Source organism: Pipra filicauda, unplaced genomic scaffold (genome assembly GCF_003945595.2).
Source record: "Pipra filicauda isolate LSUMZ 115617 unplaced genomic scaffold, ASM394559v2 scaffold1124_size27701_pilon, whole genome shotgun sequence".
Classification (NCBI taxonomy): domain Eukaryota; kingdom Metazoa; phylum Chordata; class Aves; order Passeriformes; family Pipridae; genus Pipra; species Pipra filicauda.
This window is the reverse complement of record NW_024103568.1, coordinates 1-20,803: the sequence shown is the minus strand read 5'-3', so window position 1 is coordinate 20,803 and position 20,803 is coordinate 1. Positions and strand designations below refer to the sequence as shown.

Genomic DNA, 20,803 nt, shown 5'->3' with positions numbered 1-20,803 from the left:
GACCCTTTGCAGCTCCTCTGCCCCCGGCCTGGAGCTGCAGGGGGTTCTTGTGGCCAGAGGCCCCAAAGGCACCAAAGGCACTCTTGAACCTCATGCCCACGGGCTCGGCCCAGAGGTCCAGCCTGTCCAGGTCCCTCTGCACAGCCTTCCTGCCCTCCAGCACATCCACACTGCAAGCCAGCTTGGGGTCCTCTGCCAATTTGCTCCTGGAAGACTCAATGCCCTCCTGCACATCCCCACGAAAAATAGGCAACAGGACTGGGCCTGTTACCCAACAAGTTCTAGTGCTTGACAAAGGAGCCCACCCAGCAGTGGGGAGAAACTGCTGGCAGGAGATTGAATGGGGGCAATAGACAATGGATGATGGACAAGTTCTGGGCCATGGCCATTTGTTAGAAAAACAAAGTAAAAGCTTAAGGTCTGCCATATTTCAGTGGTCAGAGACCTGGCAGAGAAATCTCTTTTTGAGACCTGGACACCAAGAAGGCAGAATTTCTAAACCACAAAGACCCTTAGAGAAACCAGAGATGAAGACAAAACTAACACAGTTACTGAGGCTCTCCCTATCTAGGGAAAAGACAAGAAAAGGACAAAAACTGTGGACTAAGTATCATGCAAAGTGAGAAATCAAGAGCCAATGGAAGAGAGAAGAAGAATTCCTGCAGAGAACTGCTAAGCCAATGGACAGGAATTCCTTTGTCTGCTAAAATGTAGAAATAGTTAAAAGTTTTGAGAACTGATGTACAGGTGTTAGAGAGCAATTGCTGTGTCCCTTCAGCGCTGAATGAAGTAGGGTCACCTCTGGAACCCAACCAACTGCTCAGAGATTTTATTCCCCGGCTTTCACTGACAGATTCTGGGGACCCAGATGAGACAAAGCAGCGCCGACAGGGCAGAGCAGAGGAATCGTTGGCCCTGCAGCGTGTACCAAAGGAGTTTGGGGAGATCTTCCAGTTCCCTGGTCTGGAGAGTTCACCACGCCTTCTTTTCTGGGAAAAAGAACAGGCCATGAATTTTGGGTCCATGATTTTAAGGCCTTTTACCTGCACATAAGGCACAGCAATGGGAAGGACACAGCATGAGGCTGAGAGGTTTCTGTCATGGTTTGTGGGCTTGGGTGAGATTGGGTCAGAATTACAGGACACCTGTAAAATCTGGGCTTTGGGAAAGGTTGGGGAGGGTTGGGAAAGGTGTTCAAAGGATGGTTTTGCCTGAGGTGCTAAACATGGGAGTGGGTCTGTCTTCCCAATTCCCAAGAGAAGAGATCCCAGAAAGCTCCCCTGCAGGTTGTGTTTTAGGGAACAGGAGAAGAGACCGAGGGTAAGGGGTTTCTTTCCTGGAGGGAAGGGCTGTCGTTCACTTGCAGGAGCCCTGAGCTGAAATTGCCAGTCTGACTGCCCAAACTGAACACAGCTGAAGATTCCTGCCAGACAAAAAGTACCAGCACAGAAAGCTCTTGCTGCCCATGGAGTGCCCAGGGTGGCCCCCCAACTGCATCTGAAACCCAAAGGTTCCAGGCTTTCTTTCCTGGGGGAAAGGCCGTGACATCCCAAAGAGTCCCGTGGCAGACAGGTGGGGCTGCACTGTGGGGGTGTGAGGTGTTGGTTCTTTGGTTTCCAGGGGCTATTCCAGAATGGAGAGGACAGGCTGTGACATCCCAAAGGGGCCCATGGCACAGGGGTGGGGCTGCACTAGGGGCTGTGAGACATTGGTGTTTTGGTTTCCAGCAGCCATTCTGGAATGGAGGGGATAGGCCGTGACATCACAAGAGGGCCCATGGCACAAAGGTGGGGCTTCACTTTGGGGTTGGAGGGCGTTGGTTCTTTGGTTTCCAGGGCCCTTACTGGAATGGAGGGGACAGGCTGTGACACCACAAAGGAGCCCTTGGCACACGGATGGGGTTGAACTGTCACATGGGGGGGGTTTGGTTCTTTGGTTTCCAGAGACCATTCCGGAATGGAGAGGATAGGCCAGAATGGATAGGACAACAAAAGGCCCAAAGCACATGGGTTGGTCTGCACTATGGTGTGGGGTGTTGGTTCTTTGGTTGCCAGGGCCTATTCTGGAATGGAGAGGACAGGTTGTGACAAGAAGTGCCTGTCAGAACTGCAAAGACGGATGCACAAGAATCTTATGTGGGCATATTCTCTGCTCTGCCCTGCACACCCTAGTGCTGGGTTCAAAACTCAGCCTCTCTGCTTCCCTCTCCTGAGGGACTTGTTCTTAGACATCCCTTTCCCCTACGCTCCTTTCAAAAGCCCTCCTGGTAATTCCCAAGCCTGTACCCGGCCCTCATCCCCTCTCTGTCCTCTTCCCAATCCCCTGGTCAATCCCAACATCCCAGGACAGGGATCCCAGTTGCTTGGCTGCACTCCCACCTAGTTCCATATGCTGGGCCATGATATCCCAGCACTGGAGCAGCCAGGTCAGCAGGGGCTCTCCCAGCTGGAGGCTGAAATCTTTGCACATCTCTCACAGCTCATCTGGGGATGGGGATCGGGTGATTATCTCTGGCCCTGCCTCTTGCTCCTGTTCTGAGGGCTCTTCTTCCCCTTCATCCCTCACTAACTGAGCTGATTTGGTCTTGGATTTCTTCTGTAGAGGGGCAGCTGCTACTGGCAAGGGTTGTTCCTCTGCAGTTTGAGTGGCCACAGTACAACTTAGAAATTAAGAGACTTCAGGTAGAAGTGTGGAAAAGGAAAAGAAACAGCTTTTTATTGACAAAATCTGAATAAACAACAAATGGTGCAACCAAAAACTTTGAGAAGAAACCAAACAAAGTCCCAAATCCCCAGGTGGGGGGGAGAAACTGTCCCGGCAGTTCAAAGCTCTCGCAGCCCCGTGTGCTCGCAGCCAGCAGTGAAGGAGTCCCTTTTCCCAGGGGCAGTCCCCAAAGCAGAACACCTCGCTCCCAGATGGGTCGGGCTCTCTCTCTCTCTATCTCTCTCTCTCTCTCTCTCTCTCTCGGTTGCTCTCCACGAGGTGTCCCGGGGGGAAAAAACTTCCTCTCAGGAAAAGAGAACAAGGTGGCCAAAACCAGCTCCCGCTCTGTCCAGTCCCGGACAAACCCCAAAAGCCCCCGAACAAAGGACCCCCCGCCCTCCCCGCGGCCACCGCGGTGTCCCCGAGAGCCGCCCCCCCCCCACTGCCCCTGCCCAGCGCCTGCGGCTCCGCTCCAACCCACCCCATCCCGGGAGACACAGATGGCAATGGGGGGGACACTGGGAAACAATTCCAACACCTCTTTTCAAACCCCTGACACCTGCTTCCCAGACATTCCCAAAGAAGGGGCTTCCCGTGGCCTCGAGCCAGGGACCGACCTTTGTATTGAACCAACTCCTGGAGAGACACGTTCCCATCCCTCTCCCCATTCCCATTCCTGGGGTTCCCATCCCTCTCCCCATTCCCACTTCCTGCTGTGCCAACCTGCACCCAGGGTCCCCGTTCCTGTCCCCACTATCCCTATCCTGGTCTCCCATGTCCCCATTCCCATTCCTGGCATCCCAATTCCCATTCCTGGTGACTCCAACCTGCTCCCAATGTCCCTATTTCCATTCCTGGAGTTCCCATGCCCATTCCTGCTGTCCCCAACCTGCTCCCAGTGTCCCCATCCCTGTCCCCAATGTCCCCATCCCAGTCCCCCCTGTCCCCATTCCCATTCCTTGTTCCCACAGAGGAACTGCCGGATGCCGGAGGAGGGAGCCAGGATTTATTGCCCAAAGCAGGAGATTTTCACACCCAAATTAAAGCCTCAGGAATAATTGTGGTCCTGGGTTTCACACGGGAAAAAACAGAAAGTTGATCCATCAGGAAGAGCCGCAGGGGGGCCGGGGTGGGTGGGAGCAGCGGGATGAGCTCTGCCAGCAGCTCCTGCCATTCCACAGGGAGAGGGAAGGGGCGGATCCAGCTCCAGGATCGCTCAGGCTGTGATTCCTGCTGGGATGAGAGAGGGGAAAGGAGTCACCATGTCCCTGTTCCCATCCCAGGGGATGGAGCCGGTTGTGGAGTTCAGGGAGAGTAGGAACTGCTCCAGAATCCCACCTAAACCTGCTCCATCCATCCCACCCCAATCCCACTCCATCCATCCCACCCCAATCCCACTCCAGAATCCAGCTGTGATCCCAGTCCACAATTCCACCTGATCCGACTCTGGAATCCTGCCCTGAGCTGGAATCCCCTTCCAATCCCACTCCAGCCATTAGGCCCCCATTCCCCTCTGGAATCCCGGCCTCCATCCTGGGATCCCTGCCCAGAGGATCTGGATCCACACACGCTGCTGGGACTCACTGGTGGGTGCGGGGTCGTATCCATTCCCCTCCCTCTTCCCTATGGAAAGAAAGTGGGATCAGCACCCGTGGCACAGGATCCCCGGAATGCTGCCGGGCGGATCCGTGCCCCTTCCCGACCCCCATCCCGGGAGTTACCGGATCGGAGCTTCCAGACACCGACTCCCACGAGGCCGATGATGATGATGATGGCAGCGATGAGGGACACAGTGTCCTAGTTAGAACAGCTGGGACCGATTCCTCACTGGATGGGTGTAGCCCAAAACTGTGGATTCTATGGCCTTCCATGCCATTTTCCCAGGAACTGTTGTCAGGAGAGGCCTGCGAGGTGGGGGGGATGTCCTGAGCACCCTCATAGCCTTTTATGGACCGAGCATCCTCATAGCCTTTTATGGAATTCCCCGCTCTGAGGGAAGAACTAAGCATCCTTTTATGGAATTGCCCGCTCTGAGGGGAGGACTGGGCATTCCTGCCTGAACTGGAGAATATATAAACCTGGAGTTTCAGAACCTTTTTACCACTCGTGGGATCCAGAGGAGGACTGCAGCTCACCGCTCTCAACCAGCCTGAGACCACCCCCCTCAATTAGACTGCAACCACCACTTTTGACCAGACTGCAACAGCTCTCCCACCAGTAGGTTTTTTTTCCCCTCTCCCTTTCCTTTGGACTTTGGGGGGGCCCAAGGAACAGCACTTTGTTCATGGCCCAGGGTGCTGGGTTCTACATTTGGGTTTTGTGGATTAAAACCAATTGCTTGTCTGTATAATCAGACTTATTGGGCAAGGGGGGCCCAAGGGGGGCCCAAGGGGGGCCCAAGGGGGCTGGGCCAGGGGGGGAAGGGCTGCAGGGGGTGGATCCCGGAGGAGGAAACCCACCAAAAGCGGCGGCCCAGCCGAGGGAGGAGCCGAGCGGGAGCACAAAGAAGAGCAGCCCAAAGGTCCTGGCGGTGGCTCGGCAATGGCGGGGGGGGCGAGAGCGGTTTGGGGGCCCCCCGTGAGAGCCGGGGGGGAACCCCGGTAGCCGCGGAGTGGGGAGAGCGGAGAGGGGCGATCCCGGAGCTGGGGGACCCCCGGAATGCTGGAGGGGGGGAGCAGAGAGGGAGCGCCGGGCCCCTTAAGCGGGGGTCCTGGAGAGGGGGAAGGCCTTGGAGTGTGGAGAGGAGGGGGGGCCTTGAGGCGGGGTGGGAGCCGAGAGCGCCAAGAGGTTTGCGAGGGTGGGAGGCGAGAGAGGAGGGCCGGCCGGCCCCGGGAGGCAGAGTGGGGAGAAGTGAGCCCTGGGACCCCCCTGGCAACACTCAAGGGGACCCCGGAGAGTGGGAACCCCCCGGAGCCGCGGGACCCCCGGCAGCCTGGAGAAGGGGGACCCCCAATGCAGGCAGAAGTGCCATCAGGCCAGACAGGGGGGACCCCCCTAACCCCAGAGAGCAGAGAGGGGGAACTCCTGGGAGGGGATTTTGGACTGAATGTTGGTGTTTTGGGGGTTTTTACGGGCACAGGATGCCCGGTGAGTCCTAGAGCTGGACTTGGGCAGGAGGAACCCCCAAGACAACGCGCTCACCCCTTGTTTTCCCCCCCATCAGGATTTCTGCTTCCCAAAGCTTGGTCGGATGGAGGAGGAGGCTGCGAGGAAGAGGAAGATGCCGCGGGCCCCCCAGGCAGGTGAGGAGGAAGTCAGTGCCCCTTTGGGTCGGTCTTTTGTCTTTTGTGGCCGTCCTGCTGGGGCCGGAGTTGGGGGGATGTCCTTGGGTTTCCCTGTGGGCCGGAGGCAAATCCCCTACCTGTCCTTGTTGCTTCCTGCCCCAGGCCCCGAGGTGAGGCCGGAGAGCGCGGAGGACAAATCCCGGCGGCAGAGCCTGGTGGGAGAGGCCGTTTTGAAGGGCTCCCCAGCGCAGGAAGGCAGCGGGGAGGAAAAGGGCCGGAGATGCCCCCGCAGGAGGGGCTGCAAAGCCAGCCCAGGGGGCTGTGAGGAGGAAAGAGCCAGCGTGTGCCGGGAAGGGGGCCGGAGCTTGAGGCGGAGCTGCGAGCTGGTGGTCCCTGAGCAGCCTCCCAGCAGGGAAAAGCCCTTCAGGTGTTTGGAATGTGGGAAGAGCTTCAGCCAGAGATCCAACCTCCTGAGGCACCAGCACATCCACAGTGGGGAACGGCCCTACACATGTGGGGAGTGTGGGAAGAGCTTCAATCAGAGCTCCATCCTCCACAGACACCGTCGCATCCACAGTGGGGAACGGCCCTACACATGTGGGGAGTGTGGGAAGAGCTTCAGTGACTGCTCCACTCTCTGCAACCACCGTCGCATCCACAGTGGGGAACGGCCCTACACGTGTGGGGAATGTGGGAAGAACTTCAATCAGAGCTCCCACCTGCTCCAACACCAGATGATCCACAGTGGGGAAAGGCCCTACATGTGTGGGGAATGTGGGAAGAGCTTCAATCAGAGCTCCCACCTGCTCCGACACCAGATGATCCACAGTGGGGAAGGCCCTACACATGTGCAGAGTGTGGGAAGAGCTTCAGGGACAGCTCCAGCCTTTGCAAACACCGTTGCATCCACACCAGGGAATGGCCCTACAAGTGCTTGGAATGTGGGAAGAGCTTCAGCACAAGCCCCAAGCTGCTCAGCCCCCAGCACATCCACACTGGGGAACAGCCCTACACGTGTAGGGAAGGTGGGACAGCTCCACCCTCTACACCCACCGTCGCCTCCACATCAGGGAGAGGCCCTTCCACTGTGGGGAGTGTGGGAAGAGCTTCAGGCAGAGCTCTTCCTTGACCTCCCACCAACGGACCCACCAGTAATGGAAGCCCCGAGTGCCCCGAGTGCGGGAAGAGCTTCGGCCGCTGCTCCAACTCCATCAGCCATGGGAGGACCCGCGTTGGATGATCCACAGGGACCCCCGTTGGGCACAGACCTGGTGTGCTGGTTTTGAGGTAAACCAGCAGGGGAAATGACAGTGGTGACATCACGGGGACATCGATGACATCACATGGACATTGGTGACATCACAGGGAAATTGGTGACATCACGGGGACAGTGGTGACATCACAGGGACATTGGTGACATCACAGAGACATTGGTGACATCACATGGACAGCGGTGACATCACAGGGACAGCGGTGACATCACAGGGACAGTGGTGACATCACAGGGACTGTGGTGACATCACCAGGGGTTAATTTTGGTGTGAAAATCTCCTGCTTTGGGCAATAAATTCTGGCTCCTCCTCCGGCATCCGGCAGTTCTTCCCTGGGAACCAGGAATGGGAATGGGGACAGGGGGAATGGGAATGGGGACAGCTGGAATGGGAATGGGAACATTGGGAGCAGACTGGGAACAACTCTAATGGGAACGGAGAAAGCAGGAAGAGGGAATGAGGGCACCTGGATTGGGAATGGGGACACCGGGGAGAGGGATGGAGACACTGGGAGCAGGTTAGGGACACCAGGAATGGGAATGGGGACACCAGGAATTGGAATGGAGACTGCAGGAACTGGGATGGGAACACCTGGAATGGGAATGGGAATTCATGGAAGGGGAATGGGAACATTGGGAGCAGATTGAGGACACCTGGAATGGGAATAGAGAAAACAGGTCGGATGGGAACACCTGGAATTGGAATGGGGACAATAGGAATAGGAATGGAGACCCCTGGAATGGGAATGGGAACACCAAGAACTGGGAATGGGGAAAACAGAAGTGGGATGGGAACATCAGGAATGGGAGGAGGGACAATAGGAATGGAAATGGGGACACCTAGAACGGGATGGAACACCTGGAAAGGGAATTGGAACACATGGAACGGGAATGGGGACACCTGGAATGGGAATGAGAATGCCTGGAATGGGAATGGGGACACCTGGAATGGGAATGAGAATGCCTGGAATGGGAATGGGGACATAAGGAATGAGATGGGGACAATAGCAATGGGATGGGAACACCAGGAATGGAAATGGGAACACCGGGAATGGGAATGGGGACATTGGGAGCAGACTAGGAACAACAGGAATGAGAATGGGGCCAGTAGGAATGGGAATGGGGACACGTGGAATGGAAATGGGGACACCAGGAATGGGAACACCTGGAATGGGAATGGAGACACCTGGAATGGGATGGGAAACTCTGGAATGGGAGTAGGAACCCCTGGAATTGGAATGAGGACACCTGGAATGGGAATGGGGACATCAGCAATGGGAATGGGGACACCTGGGCAGGGAATGGGAACATTGGGAATGGGAATGGGAACATTGGGAGCAGGTTGGGGACACCAGGAATTGGAATGGGAACTCGTGGAATTGGAATGGGGACACCTGGAATGGGAATGGGAACTCGTGGAATGGGAATGGGAACACCTGGAATGGGAATGGGAACATTGGGAGCAGGTTGGGGACACCAGGAATTGGAATGGGAACACTTGGAATGGGAATGGAGACATCTGGAATGGGAATAGGGAAAACAGAGGTGGGATGGGAACACCTGGAATGGGAATGGGGACACCAAGAACTGGGAATGGGGAAAACAGAAGTGGGATGGGAACACCAGGAATGGGAGGAGGGACAATAGGAATGGGAATGGGGACACCTAAAATGGGATGGGACACCTGGAAAGGGAATTGGAACACCTGGAATGGGACTGGGAACATCTGGAATGGGAATGGAAACCCGTGGAATGAGAATGGGAATTCCTGGAATGGGAATGGGAACTCCTGGAATGGGAATGGGGACACCTGGAATGGGATGGGAACAACTAGAATGGGATGGGAACACCTGGAACAGGAATGCAAACCCGTGGAATGGGAATGGGAACCCCCGGGCCCGGGCTGTGTCCCTGGTGAAACAGGAGGCCAGGCCCAAAAGAGTTCACGAAGAAATTTGGGCCTGCTAACAAGCTCCCAACATCCAAGACCATCTGTGCTCGTTCTGTTCTACTGACTGGAGCAAAGCTTCAGAGAATAGTACAGGAACATGTCCTAGGCCTTGAGGGGATAAATTAGAGAGACAGCAGGATCAGGGAGACATTGGAAGAGGAGGAATAGGCCGGGAGCCAGGGCTTTTTCCAAGCTTCAGGGAGCGGGTCAAGAACAATGGAAGAGAAGGAAGGTCAAGCTGAGGAAGAGGAGTTGAAGCCCCCAGAGCCATGGAGGAAGAGTGGAAGTCCCCTCAGGATTGAGGGCCAAGAGAAGCACCGCCCCAAGCCCCGCCTGAGCTCCACCTATACTCCGCCTATTCTTAATCTGCAGAGAGAGATGTTGGAATCACTTGAATATGCATTTAATCCCAGCTGAAGATTGTATAAAAATGCTGATTTTGTGTGAAGCCTTGGAGCAAGTTTGTCCAGCGCGAGCTGGCTTGCTCCCAACGTTGAATAAACAAATACCTTGCTGCTTAAAGAGAAAAAAGTCTCTGAGCAGTTTCTCGGACCGATTTTTCGGATTCAGCGCCCAGTCAGTCCCAGGACGATCCCAGTCACTCCTGGTCTCTCCCAGTTGCTCCCAGTTTCCTCCATGTGGTCCCACTCATTCCCAGTTGCCCCCAGAAGCTTCCAGCATGATCCCAGTTGCTCACAGCCACTTCCCGTCATCCCCAGTGCACTCCCAGTTGCTCCCAGTATGATCCCAATCACCTCCAGCATGATCCCACTCACTCCTGGTATGATCCCAGTATGACCCCAGTCACCCTCAGTGTGGTCTCAGTCGCTCCCAGCATGGGCCAAGCTTCTCCCACCGTGATCCCAGTATGATCCCTGTTGCCTTAGTTCTGGTCCTGGAGGGTCCCAGTGTGCTCAGATCCTGCTCCCGGGGTTCCTGCTGGGTCCCAGTCCTGGTCTCGATATATCTCGGTGTCCCAGTCTATCCCAGTCCATTCCAGTCCATCCCAGTCCATCCCAGTCCCTTCCCAGCAGCCGCCGCCGTTTCCCGGGTCCTGCCCCCCCGCCCCCCCAAGATGCTGACGGGGGTCGGGGCTCCGTCTTTGCCTTCGCCTCCCTGGGCCTGCCTGGAATGAAGGGGCCGCTGGGACACTGCGGGACCTCCTGAAACCAAAGGAACCCGGGGAGAATTTGGATACTCCTGGAGTCAAGGCACAATTGGGACACTGCAGGGCCCCATGGAAAAAAAGGAACCTTGTGACACTGCGGAATTCATGGAATCCAGGGGCCTTTGTGACAGGGGGGCCTCATGGAACCAAAGGAACCCTGAACTGTTTCAGAAGGTCATGGAATCAAGGGGCCCCTGGGACACTGCAGGGCCTCTGGCAATTAAAGGAACACTGGGACACTGGGGCAGGACATCCCCCCTGCAATGGCCCCAAGACAATGCCCCATTTGCAAAGGGGTCAGTGCTGAGCGGAGAGGGGGCCAGGACAAGGCAGGAGATGTTGGACCCCAGACTGGTTTGACCCCAAATGAAGCCCCTGATGGTGAGGGAAGCCCTGGAGTCCAAGGACTGTCAGTCCATGGATTTCTACCAGAAAGGGCCAGTCCCCTTTCCCAGGGGCAGATTCTTCCAACAGAACCCTTCTTGGGGGGTGTGTGGAGATTCCTGCCTTGGCTGGGGACCCCCCAAGGTCACTGCTGGAGGTTGAGAGCAGAGATCTCCCCACCAGCGCTGCTCTGGGGGAGTTCCATCCATCTCTGATTAAGAATTCTTGCTTGTTTGCCACCTTTAGTAGAATTGCTTCAGCAATTGCTTTAGTGTTGTGCCCTGTCCTATCTTATCCTGTACTACTGGTAGTTTTAGTGTTTCTACTGTTCACTAAATAATTCTGTTCTGTGTCATCATTTGCAAAAATAAATAATTCATTTTCTATCAATAGATCTGATTTGCCATCATTAAACCCTGGGGGACAAACGTGGTTCAGTCCCCCCTCTAGAATTGGTCTAAATTTCAACTGTTGGCACAATGCAAGGCTGAGATTGGATCCAGCAGCCCCCAGCACCCCAGAGGAAGTTGGGAGCTCAGGGGGACCACCCCCCTTTCCCAACCCCCAGTGCCCAAAGGCCCCCATGGGACTGTCCATCCCTCCAGACCACCCCCCTTTTCCACCCCTCTCCCTGGTTCTCCCACTTTTCCATGGTCTCCTTAAGCCCCAGCCCCCTCATGTTTAGTTTGGGGTCTCAACCCCCACTTTTTCCCCCTCTCCCACCCCATACACATCATTCCCCCAATCCCCACCTCCCTCATGCTCAGTTTGGGGGTCCCACCCTCCCCTTTTTCCCCCTCTTCTGACCTCTCCCACCCCTTTCCCATCATCCCCCAATTCTCAGCCTCCCTCTCTCTCCACTTTTGGGGGGTCCCACTCCTCTCCCATTCAGTCTTGGGGTCCCACCACCCCTTTTATCCCCTCTGACTCACCGACCCCCCCCTTCCCAACACCCCCTCTCACCCAAGAGCTCCTCACGTGCAGCCAGGGGAGGCTCCCAATAACACCAGAGTCCATGAAAGTCCCCCCAGAAAAGGGTTAGGTGGAGTCCTGGGTGGACTCTGAGTTGGTTTGGAGGTTCCTTGGGGGCTGTGGGGTGGTTTAAGGGGGTCCTGCACACTTTGCGATGCGCTGGATGCCGTGTTGGGGTGCAGATGTCCCCCCAAAGCTCTCCCAGAACAGGGTGACACAAGGGGGGGGCACAGTGGGGTCCCCATTCCTGATCCATCCTGGAGCAACCACACTGGGGGCAACTGGGATCAGAGTGGGAGCAACTGGGCCCCTGCTGGGCTCATACTTGGACCAGACTGGGAATGACTGCAATAATACTGGGAGTATGGGAGAGGGACTGCAACCATACTGGGGATGACTGGGATCAAACTGGATTCATTGAATCCACTGGAAGTGTCTGGAATTTACTGGGATCATTGGAGGTGACTGGACTCATAGTGGGATCATACTGGGAGCAACTGGGACCATGCAGGGACAAGTGGCATCCTCCAGGCAGTGCCTCCCATTTCTGAGGAGAGAGTTAAAAAAACCCCACACGCCCCCACAGCCTTTGGAGGGTCTTCAGTTTGGAATGTGGATCTGCTGGTTGGATCTTTTGTGTGGGTGTCATGGTTTGAGATAGTCCCAAAATCCAATTCCCTAGCTCCATCCCCCCTCCCACATCTCAACCTAATGTGAGATGGGTTTTTTCAGACAAAACACACCAGACTCAAAGTGGGGGAAAGGGAATATATTACAATGACTATACAAATAAATACCATATCACATTATACACACGATCACAAACTATCTCTACCATGACATATAGTATTTACAATGGATCAGATCTCTTCTCCCCTCCAAATAAAAGTCCAGGAGGGAAAGAAGGACAGTTCCCTTCCAGTCCTTAAGCAGCAGCATCTTCTGAGGCAGCAGTCTGTCTGTCTTCTCCACATGCAGCAGCTGATAGCTGGCTTTCTGCCAGCACTCACATGGGAGGTATCCAAACTCTCCCTCGGCCCCCTTGACACAGGCAAAGGGGTCTTCCATGGGCTTCGTAACCCCAGACAAGGTCGTTTCACCACGGTCATATCACGAGACACAGGGGGGTCTTCGTGACGGTCTGGTATCTCTTGCAGGGCCTCTGTGCCCTGTCTCTCAGGCTGCCACCGTGGCAGCAGTGCAAGGGGGGGAAGCCAAGGTCAACTCCCCCCACATTCCATCTGGCCGTCCCAGTCCAGCTCCAGGATGCTCTTTTGAGCTTCTCAGCTCCTCTCTCTCCAGTGCTGCATGTCTAAAACTCTTCTCCTAAATAGGAGTCTATGTCCCTCTTCTCCAAGAGGGTCTCCAAGGGAGTTTTGGGGAATCTGGTACAGTCTTACCCCAAACTCTGTCTCTCAGTTGCTGGCTCTCTTTCTCCTCCCTTTCCAGGAGTCTTCTCTGCGGTGCTGCATGTTGTTTCTGCTGCTCCTCTGGTTCAGGTCCTTATCTCTGGCTCTCTGCCACCGTTTCTCTGGTCAGCGTCAGCTGCTGCTCTGCGTCCATGGAGAAAACATCTCCCGGCATAACTACAGGCACCTAGCCCAGCTTTATGCTGTTCCAGGTCCCTGCAGCCCCCCAGCCAGGGGCTGTGAGGCCCCAGAGGGCCCAAGGGGCTTAGAGCCCCTTCCTCGTGGCTCTACAACATGGCCACCTCTCCTACAACAACCCAAACTACAACTCATCTCTTCCGGTCTGGTTGTGATATGTTTACATTTTTGCAGGAGGGCCATTGGGCAGAACTTCAAAACTTCCAGGGGTTTCCACCCCTTGGGGTCTACCACTTTTCTTTAGCCTCTGGGGGAAAACAAAGTCCAAACCACTACACTATGACTCAGTGCCATCATCATTCTGCCAAGGATATCCTGAGGAACCCGTCTGTCACCGCAGTGTCAGGTGATAACCCTGACCCAAAGGGGACAGGGGGAGGTGCAGAACAACTGTCCATAAGTGTCCCTTGGCTCAGGGGATATGCAGGGCAGCAGGGATCCGTGCTGGTCCCCTTTCCTCCTTTCCCCTTCCAGGTGACACTGGCCAAGGCCCCAGCACCTGCTGCCACGAGCTGTACACAGCTCCCCTGATGTTCAAGGTCTGACAAGCTTAATAAAACAGCTCCCACCAGAGGTTTGGTCGGATCCCCCTGATCTGAGGGGAAACCGTGTCTATGGGGGAGGAAGGCATGCTTTCTGCACCTCATTTTTGTACCTCATCCAAACCACTTCAAGATTTGGACAAAAATCAAAGGATAAGCGACCAAGAAGGCTCCTGATAGCCTTAAACAAAGCAGATGTTGGATCCTGATTGCTCCCTTTGGGCTAGAATAGTCCCATTCCCTGTCAGAAAACTGCCTGAAGCCAGACACAGTCCCATGGAGAGCTCAGCCCTGCACTTGGCCACTGGAGCTGTTCTACAGCTCACGCCGCCTGACAGGGTGGCAACAGAGCCCCTCTGCTCCCTGTAGCTCAAAGCTAGTGGGCTCTGGGCACAAAGGGGTGAGGCCAGGAATGGGCGGGGGAATCCAGAGCAAGGGGCTACGGGGATCGTGTCGCTACTCTGAAGGGGACCTTCCATGGGCAGTCAACGGTGCCCTTTTGTTCCTCCCTTTAAGCAGTTCAGTTGCCCCGCTACTTTTATAACAAAATCGCCTTCCCAGCTGCACCCAGAAAAGTTGGGGAGGTCTTTATTCAAGCGCTGACCTCCGCACTGGGTGGTACCTGCTGCTCCTCAGGTGATTGGACAGAGCCATTTGTTGGTGTGAGTTTGGCATTCCCCACCCAAACTGCTACAGGAGTGCCAAGCTATTCTGAGGAATGAGGAGTTGTTACGAAGACTTGACCGGAGCCCTGCTTAGAGGGGCTGGGAGAGGTCCAGCAGCATGGAGTGAGCCTGGCCAGTGCAGAGGGGCCCCGAGCAGGAGATGAAATCTCTTGCAGAGAGGCGCCACTTGCCACAACAGCAAACGGGGAAATCTTCCTCTCCCTTCAGGTCAGAGGTAGAAGTGGATGTGATCAGTGGTGTTCAAGCCCCCTGCAATGTGGAGATGGAGATCCAAACAACCTATAAACAGACTGGCTCGAGCAAGGAAAGGCTGGGATGCTGCGACAATTATTGTGGCCTGGTACTAAGGCAGGCCTGGTAAATCCAGATCAGATGCTCTGGCACCTCTGTTAGGAGGCAAAGTCATCCCAAGGGCTGGAGGCTTCTGCGCGGATGATGTCAGGAGGGGCTGCACTCACTGGTGTCTCTGAAGGTGTGAATCTCTCTGTGATTCTCCTGGTTCTTGTGCCATTTCCCAAACAACATGGGCAGGAGGAGGGCTTTGCTGTCGCTTGTGGGAGAAACCTGCCTCTGGCTTTAGAGTGTTTTGAGAAAGTCCAGGTCAGACCTGCTTCATTTTCTAATGAGGGAAGTTGTCTTCCTCCATAGGCTGAAAAGGCCAGGAGCAAGTTACCATGTGTGTACATTCACATACTCTCCTTTTGCTGTGCATAGGGGCTTTGGTCCCGTGGAAATGCATGGGGCAGAGGACAGGGGACCTTGGGATCAGGTGGCAATCTTGGCTACTGGAAGGTTTCAGGATTCTTGTCTGCAAGCTGCAGTTGAGTGCGTCGTATCACTACTGAACCAGAGATGCTCACCTGCCGCTCCCATCAAGTGGACTTGCTTTTGGGGGCCTTGTATTTCTTTCTTATTGTCTTTCACGAATCCAGGGAAGAATGTGTGCGATTTTCTGGTTCTTCCCCTCACCTAATCCCCTAGCTGCTTTTTGGAAGGCCTCTTGCAGAAGCTGATACTGAAGCAGTGCTTTCAGGGTTACCCAGGGACTCTGAGAAACTGGAGGGGGAGAGATCACAGATTCAGTGCTGCCTGTGGTCAGGGACTAACGGAATGGCAAGCAGCTGGCTCACTGGAGAGAGATATCCCATTTCTAGCTAAATGAAGCTAAATCTCTTATCCACAAACTTCTGATTCAAGTCCAGGCAGTTCTGTCTAGACTGGCCAATGGGGCTGATGATGCCTGAGACCAAATCTTCCTTCCTGGGGCATTTCAAAAGAGCCAGCCATCCTGAAATCAGGAGCTTTTCTACATGTGCTTGATGAGCTCAGCTGCCTCAACATCTGTAAGTTTTCTTTTTTCAGACCCCATTGACGATGTGCATGGTGACCTCCTGGGATCCCATGGCAAAATGAACCTTCTTTGCACCTGCGAGTGTAGCATCTTCCCCTTGCACTCCCTTCCTGGAGCAGTAGGTGCTGGCACAGCAGCCATTCATCTCCAAGGAGTCCCCAGGGTTGTGAGGGGGGATGAAGCTAGGTGGACAGCAGATCGCAGTCAGAGGCCATGGAACAGGTTGGACATGAGCTTGGGGAGACCAAGTGAAGGTCATCCCATATTAAAAGCCTCTATGGCCCATGAGGAGACAGCGAATCTCCCTCTGGAGAGCCTAGGTCAGGAATATACCCGCATCCATCATCGTAACGTCTCTGCATCTTGTTTGCAGACAAACCTCCTGTTAAAACTGCCGGAGCTTCCAAGCTGACTGCAGGCAGCAGTTGTAGAGCCCACGGCACCAGCTCATAGGGCAGCAAGGAGTGCCTTTCAGATGCTGTCTCTCTCCCTTGTAGATGTCTTTGTGCTGCCCCAGTCTTTCTGATCTGCCTCATCCTTGACTTCTCCACCCTGCTCCCTGCCAGTGCTTGAGAAGGAGTTATCTGCAATGCCTTTGGGCACCGGGAGCCCAGAGACTGAAGCTTTCCAGCAAGAGCCCCAGGCCTGTCCAGCAGCTGTAAATTTCCCTTGGAAGAGCACTCTCATCTTTCAGCCCAGTGTTTATTTAGCCCCCTTGTCTATGTTGTACAATGGGGCTGCTTCAGAGAGCCCCTGTGGTCCTTCCACCTCTCTCTGCCTGGCCTGGCTGTCCTCAGGGCATCTTGCCAAGCTCTCCTGTGGTGCTGCTGACCCCTGGGCTGGTGTCATCTATCTTTTCTAGAAGATGATTTTTTTCAGCAAACACCCTGTGGAGGACAGCAAAGCTGCAGAGATGAGCCCACATGTCAGGAGAGAGCCTGGCTGTCCCAAGAGCTGGTGCTGATGGGGGCCAAAACTGCCCCTGGTCTCCCCCCATCCCAGTCAGCAGTGGGATATCAGGATCGAACTGTGAAGTTTGTTAACTCCTCGGCAGCATCCCTGTGGGGTGGGGAAGACAGGGCAGGGGAGCGGCTGGATGGTGAGAGAAGGGCTTCCAGGTGTTCTGGAGGAGATGTAGCAAAGCCTTGGGGGCCATGTGCTGCTGCAGCCCAGCCTTCCTGGGTGCACTTCAGGAAAAGTGTTCTAAGAAAGACCTTCACTCAAAGCAATGGCCTTGGGTTTTCTGGCTGCTTTTCCCAGAGGAAGCAGCATGTCAGCAAAGGAATCAAAGCTCAGGGGATTTCCAGTGAGAAGGACATTGGGAGGAGTTGGGTATGTATTCTTCCATCCCATAAAATGAGAAAAAATGGGCCGGAGTGAGAGGTGAGGGATTTCCAAAGTCTGCTCATCTCTGATGTCGCCCCTCCCTGGCCTGGAGGGATCCAGTGCCTCCGGTGCAGAGCCGAAAGCTGTGCTGCAGATCCTGAAGGTGATTGTCCTGCTTCTGGTCAGGGCAGTGTTAATTTGGGCAGTATCCAGGAGGGGGCACAGCCAGGACATAGAGGTTATTCCTCATTTTGTCAAGGATGGGGGAAGGGGTCTCTTCCAGGTTGTGTGCGTGGTGGCAAAGTTGGGCACCAACTGGTGAGCAATCATGTGTGAGTCATTTGCCTCCCTTGGACACTCGGTTATTAGTATTGTTTCTGTTACTGTTCTGTTGCTGTACTGTTTTCTTATTTCATTGCCGTTTCCAGTAAGTTGTTCTTATCTCAGCCTGCCATCTTTACCTTTTGTGCCTCCAATTCTCCCGTCCAGCCTGCCTCTGGATGGAGGGGGAGTGGGAAGGAAAGGAGGAGTGGGAAGTGAGCGAGTGGCGCACGATTTGCATGGTTTCAGTGAGAACACTAAATTATGGAACACCCGTCTTAAACACATCATCGTGGCTGGGCTTCTCGAACGAAGATTTAAGAAGGCTCCATCCACATTTGTTACAGGCACGCTGGTGGCTTAGGAGGCCAATGCGAGATAGACATATCCGATTGCAAAAGGCACAGCAGAAAGACTCCCTAGGTGGTATATTCTGCAAGACATGATTCTTTCTCCCTTGTCTTTTCTCCTCGAGAGGGATTCTGCGTGCGTTCTCAAGGGAAACAGCAGCGTTATAGATGGTGTGTCTCCAGGCCTCCCGATTTGAGGCCAGAGTAGACCAGTTATGTTGATTGATATGGCCGAGGCTGAGATGTTTGTAGCTATAATTGTCTACAACGTGGAATAAATAATTCTGATTACAGTACTTTAGTATTTCTTATTTTATTATTTTAATAATATTTCTTATAACATTACTATCTATTGCTGAAGATATATAACATGTAATAATGTATTATAAAGTATTACTTCTCTCTATATTTCTATATTATATTTCTAAATATATTTCTATATTTCTATATATACTTCTCTCTCTCTATATTCTATATTTCCATATATATTTCTATATTTCTAATAATATTTCTATATTATTGCAACTATCATCTACTTAGCTAAATCATTCACTCAGGTCTGAGAAGGCGTGTCGAAAACAAGGATGCCTTGGCTAATAAACGCAGTGCTAGTCTTCCGTTCTGCTTGAGCCAGGGCCATAATCCAACGCCATCATTGCCAGAGTGCCCTGAATGCTTGTCTGACGTGAATCTCTGGGGCGTGGAAACCCTCCTCTTCTTCTCTGAAGGGCGGTAGTCTGTGTGCTGCACAATCTCTACTTAATATTTGCTTTCTTAGCTTTAATATAATTGCTTCAACACTGCTTCCAAATACTGCACTATGTTTCTAGCTATAATTATCTACAACGTGGAATAAATAACTCTGCTTAAAGTATTTTAGTATTTACTATTTTATTATTTTAATAATATTTATTATACTATTACTATCTATTGCTGAAGATATATAACAGGTAATAATGTATTATAAAATATTACTTCTATATTATATTTCTATATATATTTCTATATTTCTATATATATTTCTATGTATATATATTCTGTATTTCTATATATATTTCTATATTTCTATATTATATTTCTCTATATATTTCTATATTTCTCTATATATTTCTATATTTCTCTATATATTTCTATATATATATTCTATATTTCTATATATATTTCTATATATATATTCTATATTTCTATATATATTTCTATATATATATTCTATATTTCTATATATATTTCTATATTTCTAAATTATATTTCTGTATATATTTCTATATTTCTCTCTATATTTCTATATATATATTCTATATTTCTATATATATTTCTCTCTATATATTCTATATTTCTATATATATTTCTATATTTCTAATGATATTTCTATATTATTGTAACTATCATCTACTTAGCTAAATCATTCACTCAGGTCTGAGAAGGCGTGTCGAAAACAAGGATGCCTTGGCTAATAAACGCAGTGCTAGTCTTCCGTTCTGCTTGAGCCAGGGCCATAATCCAACGCCATCATTGCCAGAGTGCCCTGAATGCTTGTCTGACGTGAATCTCTGGGGCGTGGAAACCCTCCTCTTCTTCTCTGAAGGGCGGTAGTCTGTGTGCTGCACAACCTGGCTGTGGCAATCATAGCCCCGCCCTGTTGATCTTCTCTGCTCTCTCTGCCTCTGTCGGGTTTGCTCCCGAGCAGCCCGGAGCATGAGAGCCTGCTTGGAGCTGGCTTTGGAGGGCCCTGGAACTGCAGTATTCACTAAGACTTGGTCACAACGTGGAGGCCTTGTTCTCTCCCTCTTTCTCTTCCGCAGTGAGCGGTCATAGTCTGTGTACTGCACAAACCGGCTGCCAAGGTTGTAAGTTCCCCGCACAGATCTGCTTGGCTCCCTCTGCCTCAGCAAGGTTTGCTCCTGAGCAGCCCTGGCAGCGGGAGCCCACTGGCAGATCCTCTTGGAAGGCCTTGCAGCTGTGCTATCCCTAGGACCACGGTCACGACTTGGAGGACCAGTTCTTCTCTCTGAAGCGTCGTCATAGTCTGTGGTGTCCCCAGAGCAGCTGCGCAGATCCCTGCCCCACAGAGGGAATCTGCTCCGGGACCGCTCCCTGCCAGTGTCCTTCATGCCCTGCAAAGAGAGCTGTGCAGAGTTCCTGCCCTTTCCTCCTGAAAGGATCAGAGCAGTGGGGAACCCCTACAAGTTCTGGGACAGGACAGTTTGGGGCCTCCAAAAGGCTCTTTTGGAGGGCTACTAAGACCAAAAGGCCAGAGGCGCACCAAAGGGATGGATCCAGGTGGGATGCTTGGAGAGGGAGCAGCGTTGTGGCTGTGAAGAAAGGTGCGGTGTGTGAGGGGCAAAAGAGAAATGCTGAGATCCCAGAAAGAAATCCACTATTCCTCTGATGCCCTGCCCCATGACCCCAAAGTTACCTTAGTCCTACCAGTCAGACCCTGTGGTCCAACAGAGCCCGCCTGCTTGCTGCTGGCCACACACTGACTGAGGAAGGAAGGGGCATGTGATGGTGCCAGGGAGGAAGAAGGCCTTTCTCCAATTCTCAGATCAGAGCATCTGGAGAAAAACAAAAGAGTGATCTCAGTTTAGAGCTGTTGTTGCAACCTCCTCTGGGGTTCAGTCATTTTCTCAGAGAGGCTTCTATGACAGAGACAAGACTTAACCAAGGACACTAATGGGAAACTCAGCGTGGGTCTTCCCACCAAGTTTGCCTCTGTCCCAACAAAAACCTCATCTCTATACCTCCCACAGCCTCCATTTCATAAATTCACAGACTTGTTTGGGTTGCAAGGGACCTTTAACTTTATCTTGTTCCACCCCGCTGTGGTGGGCAGGAACACCCTCCACTATTCCAAGGTTTCTCCAAGCCCTGTCCAACCTGGCCTTGAACACTTCCAGGCATGGGGCCCCCACAGATGCTGTGGCAACCTGTGCCAGTGTCTCAGCACC

The 20,803-nt window shown here is 53.1% G+C and overlaps 1 long non-coding RNA gene across 2 annotated transcripts; it reads right to left on the bottom strand.

Moving 5' to 3' along the window:
• Positions 1–3,893: 3,893 nt before the first annotated feature.
• Positions 3,894–4,516, bottom strand: LOC120323554. Of its 2 annotated transcripts, none has more exons than XR_005564103.1 (3): positions 4,425–4,516; positions 4,288–4,326; positions 3,894–3,933 (listed from the first exon to the last, which is right to left on the bottom strand). It is a non-coding gene; the product is annotated as an uncharacterized LOC120323554 (long non-coding RNA). The 2 variants fall into 2 exon arrangements; XR_005564106.1 differs by having other exon boundaries at positions 3,898–3,936.
• Positions 4,517–20,803: the final 16,287 nt, after the last annotated feature.